Source organism: Chiloscyllium plagiosum, unplaced genomic scaffold (assembly GCF_037043375.1).
Source record: "Chiloscyllium plagiosum isolate Xiang-an unplaced genomic scaffold, Cpla_swu_hap1 HiC_scaffold_48, whole genome shotgun sequence".
NCBI lineage: Eukaryota > Metazoa > Chordata > Chondrichthyes > Orectolobiformes > Hemiscylliidae > Chiloscyllium > Chiloscyllium plagiosum.
Window position 1 is genome coordinate 45,380,794 of NW_028270186.1, and position 6,135 is coordinate 45,386,928.

Here is a 6,135-nt window from a genome sequence, read left to right on the forward strand (position 1 = left end):
TCATAGAGATGTACAATATGAAAAATAAACCCTTTGGATCATCCCGGCCATGCTGACTAGTTGTTCCAATCCAACCTAGTCCCACCTGCCAGCACCTGGCCCATATCCCTCCAATCCCTTCCTGTTCATATACCCATACAAATGCCTTTTAAATGTTGCAATTGTACCAGCCTCCACCACTTCCTCTGGCAACTCATTCCATACACGTTCCAACCTCTGCATGAAAAAGTTGCCCCTTAAGTCTCCTTTATATGTTTCCCCTCTCACCCTAAATCTATGCCTTCTAGTTCTGAACTCCTCGACACTAAGGAAAAGACTTTGTATATTTATCCTATCCATGCATCTCATAATTTTGTAAACCTCTATAAGGTCACCCCTCAGCCTCCGACGCTCCAGGTAAAACAGCCCCAGCCTGTTCAGCCCCTCCCTATGGCTCAAATCCTCCAACCCTGGTAACATCCTTGTAAATCTTTTCTGAACCCTTTCAAATTTTACAACATCTTTCCGATAGGAAGGAGACCAGAATTGCATGCAATATTCCAACAGTGGCCTAACCAATGTCTTGTATAGCCGCAACGTGACCTCCCAACTCTGATACTCCATACTCTGACCAATAAAGGAAAGTATACCAAACACCTCCTTCACTATCCTATCTACCTGCGGCTCCACTTTCAAGAAGCTATGAACCTGCACTCCAAGGTCTTTTTGTTCAGAAACACTCCCTTGGACCTTACCAGTCCCTGAGCAGGTGTACCCTAGAACTCTGTGCGAAGCTAGGGAAGTGATTGCTGGGCCCCTTCCTGAAATATTTGTATCATCGATAGACACAGGTGAGGTACCAGGAGACTGGAGGTTGTCTAACGTCATGCCACTATTTAAACAAAATGCTAAGGAAAAGCCAGGAAACTACAGACTGTTTCGCCTGACGTCACTGGTGGGCACGTTGAAGGAAGGAATCAGGGGGTACACGATTTGCATGTGTTTAGAAAGTCAGTATCTAATTAAGGATAATCAGCATTGCTTTGTGCGTGGGAAATCATGTCTCAAGAAATTGACTGTGGTTTTTGAAGAATAAACCAAAAGGATTGATGAGGGCAGAGCGGTCAATGTGAGCGATATGGAACTAAATAAGGTGTTTGACAAGTTTCCACCATGGTTAGCAAGGTTAAATCTCATGGAATGCAGGGAAAACCAGCCAATTGGATACAGAACTTGCTCAAAGGTAGAGGACAGAGGGTGGTGGTGGAGGTTTGTTTTTCAGACTGGAGACCTGTGACCAGTGGAGTGCCATACGGATCGGTGCTGGATCCACTATTGTTGTTATTTATATAAAGATTTAGATGTGAACATAGGAACATATTTAGGATGTGAACATATTTAGTAAGTTTGCAGATGACACCAAAATTGAAGGTGTTGTGATAGCAAAGAGTGTTACCTCAGATTACAGCGGGATCTACATCAGATGTGCCAATGTGCTGAGGCAGATGGAGTTTAATTTAGATAAATGTGAGGTGCTGCATTTTGGGAAAGCAAATCTCAGCAGGATTTACACACTTAATGGTATGCTCCTAGGGAGTGTTGCTAAACAAAGTAACGTTGGAATGCAGGTTCATAGCTCTTTGAAAGTGGAGTCGCAGGTAGACAGGATAATGAAGAAGGTTTTTGGTATGCTTGCGTTTGCTGATCAGAGCATTGAGTAGAGGAGTTGGGAGGTCATGTTCTGGCTGTACAGGACATTGGATAAGTCACTTTTGGAATATTGTGTGCAATACTTGTCTCCTTCCTATGGGAAGGATGTTGTGTAAATTTAAAGGTTTCAGAAAAGATTTACAAGGATGTTGCCAGGATTGGAAGATTTGACCTACAGGGAGAGGTTAAATGGGCTGGGGTATTTGAGGCTGATGGGTAACCATACAGAGATTTATAAAATCATGAGGCATGGATAGGTTTAACAGACAAGATCTTTGAGGTAGTGGAGTGCAGAACCAGACAGCCTAGCTTCAGGGTGAGAGGGGAAAGATATAAAAGGAACTTAAGGGACAACGTTTTCAGACAGAGAGTGATGCGTGTCTGGAATGAACTGCCAGATGAAGTGGTGGAGACTGGTACAATAACTGCATTTAAAAGGCATCTGGATGGGTATACGAACAGGAAGGGTTGAGATGGATTTAGGGGCAAGTGCTGGCAAATAAGACGAGATTATGGTAGGATATGTGGGTGGCGTGAACGAGTTGGACACCGAAGGCCCTGTTTCTGTGCTGTACATATCTATTTTCTGTAAATGTTTTCCACTGTCCATTTCCAGCCATACACATCACTGTTTCCCCTGTTTACCTTGGCCAGTTCTCCTCTCAAACACATGCAAATGGCTTTGGTTGTGATTGTAGGGTGTGCTTTATGGTCACTTTAAAAATCCATCATCTCTTTGAATTCCACTACACTACAATTTCCCAGAGGATATCTTAGTGTGACATTACTCCTTCACTCAGTGTCATCACCCAACGGTCGATCTGAGACAGTCACGTCCCTGGCCATTTGCACAATGTGTTATTCAAAGAAACACTGACAAAAACATTCGGAGAGGAGTTCGGAGAATATCATTTTTGACAAAGATTGAAGTCTCCCAAAATTTGCTTTACACAGGAATTCATTGGAATGTGTAACAGGGATGAGCAATTAAATATTGTTAGGCAGCCTAAAAACTGTTCTCCTGCTTGTGTTTTTGACACGTGTTACCGAGAATCTGCATCAGGCTGATTCAGCTGCATCATCTGATGCCAAATGCTTTCTCTGTAATATCTTTGTTCCCCATTACTGTCAGGGTTACCCATCCTGCACTCCCTGAGACCCCTCAAGGATGGGTACAATTGAATATTTATATTCAACCTTTTGTTTCTCCTGTAACCGCATCTTTCTGGTGACCGAATATTATTTATCTGTGTCACAAGTCTATTACCTTATTGCAGGTACTTTGTCCATTCCAAAGAAAGAACATTGTAATTTACCGTTTCCCAGAATATCCTGTCACAGCCTAATTCACTGATGTACAGTTATAGTTAAATCTGTCCCATCCTGTACCTTTCTGCTTGTCTTCAGCCACATTCCCATGCTGTTCTGATGCTTCACCTTTTCTATTTGGACTTGGAAAGCTCCTTTCATCTGAACCCTGTCCAAGCATCCTCTCTGTCAGTTTACAGCCCGGTCCATAAACCTACCAACATGATTGGCCAGGACACTGTTCCCAGCAGCGTTGTTTTTAATTCAATCTTGGGATGTTGCTGTCTCTTTCTAGCCAGCATTTCATGCCCACCCCCGAGCTGCCCTTGAGCTGAGTTGCTTGCCAGGTCATTTCAGGGGGCAGTTGAGAGTCAACCTCCTTGCTCTGCGTCTGGAGTCACATGTAGGCCAGACCTGCTGTCGATAAATGAGTTCCTTCCTTAAACGATATTAAGCAGTTAGATGGGTGTAGCTGACATCGGCATTAAATTCTGGATGAGCAGTCGAGTGAGAATAATATGAGGTCATCATCTGTCCCACTCATAGTTCACCCATCACTGAGTACTGATCCCCGTGCACCATGAATCGAAACCCTTTCACCATGACTGTTGTTTGATCCTGACACCTTACAGCAGTCTGGTGATATCGCTCATTATCTCTCCATGTGGTATCCCTCACTGTATGGTTCTCATTGCTGCCTCTGTCAGCTCCTCTCACTCTTGCAGCTGATCTGAGATCCTGAGCCAAAATAATTCTCTGATCAGCAATAGCACAGACCAGGGACAGAGACTGGGATTTTCGTGATCTCTGCTGGACTCAGTGCTACTCTACATGGGTTATCCTCACTGCATCAGTCTAATTTTCCATTCTGTCTATTTCTGTCTCATGCAGGCAATCAGGATGTTGCTAACTCCTGTCACATCTATCACCTCATTGAAGATGCTTGGTCAGCCAGAGAGAGATGGAAAGGGAGGTCTGGAGCCTTCAGTAAATCCTGCAGCCGGTAAGATCACTCGCAGTAAACAGCACATGGAGGAGTTAGTGGCCTTCTGTATTCAGACCCGGAAGACAGGACATAGATACAGAGCTGGGCAAGGAACAGCAACATTCTAGGCTTCATTCCCACTATCTTGTAAGGATCTTGCTTTCACCTTTGCTGTACTGGTCCTCCCTGAGACAGCACAGGAGGTCCCGTGCATCAATCCTGGCCCATGCTGTATTAGTGATCTCTGTAATATCCTCCAGTCCCGATAATCTTTCCTCTGTTTGGAAGCTTCTCTAGTCCACACAATGCTCTCTGTCTCTGTCAGTTTCTCCAATCCCTGACACCCTAATCCCTAAACTTCTTCAGTAGATACTAAATTCCTTCATCCCTGTAAACCCCTCAGTCCTGTCTGTCCCTGTAAACCCCTCCAAACAAAACCACTCTCTATGTCAATGTATTTGCCTTTCACCTCCCTCTCCATCTGTTCCTATCTTGGTAAATGTCTCCAGCTCCAACAACCCTTCCTTTTCTGTGAAAAAAATCGTAACTTCCTTATCGTTCTCCAAGCCTTCAATCTTAATCTATTTAAACTTCACCCTGTCCCCACCAACCCGCCTGATCACAGGAACCTCTTCCAATTTGTGCAACCCTCCCCATCTGTGTAATTGTCTCCAACCCAGAAATGTACTAATTGAATTTTCAGAAGCCTTTATGTAAGTTTCAGTAAGGGCTAAAGAATAACTTGGAAGAGAATAGGGCCCCTTCAATATCAATAAGGTCGCCTATGTGTGGAACCAAAGGAGATGAGTGAGATTTGAAACCAAAAAAATCTTGTCTGAATTTACCGTGTAGAAAGACATGGAAGATCGGGAGCTTGGGGAAATAAATAGTGATGTCTTGGAAAAAAAATTTCAACTGAGAAGAGAAAGTGCTGGAATCTTAAAACAAGTAAAGGTAGATCAATCCTCAGTAGCTCATTAGGCTTATCCTAGAATATTGTAGGAAGCTCGGGAAGAGATTGCATTATCCCTAACAGAGAGATTTATATTATCAACAGAAACCGTGAGGTACCGGAAGACTAAAGGGTGACTAATGGTGTTCCATCACTTAAAGGCTGCAGGGAAAAGCCAGGAAATTACAGCGCAGTGAGCCCAGTGCTGGGTAAGTTGTTGGAGGAGATTCTGAGAGAAAGGAGCTATGCATGTTTGGAAAGGCAAAGGCTGATTAGAGATTGTCAGCTTGGCTTTGTGAGTGGGAAACCGTGTTTCACAAACCGGATTGACTCTTTGATGAGGTAGCCAAGAGATAGATGAAGACAGAGCAGTCAACGTTGTCCACATGGACGTCAGCAAAGCATTTGACCAAGTTCCAACGTAGAACATCTAGACAAGAGGAAGAAGGAAGCTTACATAAGATTGAGGACGCAAGGATTGTTAGACTTCTGTCGGGTTATATGGGAGCGGTAAGATCACTCAATAGTTAGCACGGCTTCCTGATAGCACCAGGGACCCGATTTCAATTTCAGTCTCGGGCGACTGTCTGTGTGGAGTTTACACATTCTCCCCGTGTCTGCGTGGGGTTCCTCCAGGTGCTCCAGTTTCCACCAACGGCCCAGATCAGCCATACTAAATTACCCATAGTGTTCAGGGATGTGTAGGATTGACACATTAGCTAGGGTAAATGGAGAGTAATAAGGTGGGGGAATGGTTTTGGGTGGGATGCTCATCAGAGGGTCAGTATGCAGTTGTTGGGTCAAATGGCCTGTTTCCACACTCTGGGGACTCTGAAGATAGCCAGGAAGGAACTGAAGAATGGACTTATGACTACCTGAAGGGGGCATGAAAAAGCTTTGTTGGGAAGGATTTAGGAAAACTGAAAGGCATTCTCCACTGATGTGAGGAACAAGAGGTTGGTCATAGTGAGGTTAGGGCCAGTCAGGGATAGTGGAGGGAACTTGTGTCTAGAGTTACAGGAGGTAGGGGAGACCCTTCATGAATACTATGAATGAGAGGAGGCCTTGTCATTTGTGAGGACAGCGTGAAAAGGACTGATATATGTGAACAGGTTGATGTTAAGAAAAAGGATGTGCTGAGTATTTTGTAAACATTAGGATAGGTAAGTCTGTTGGACCAGACGGGATGTACCCAAAGTTA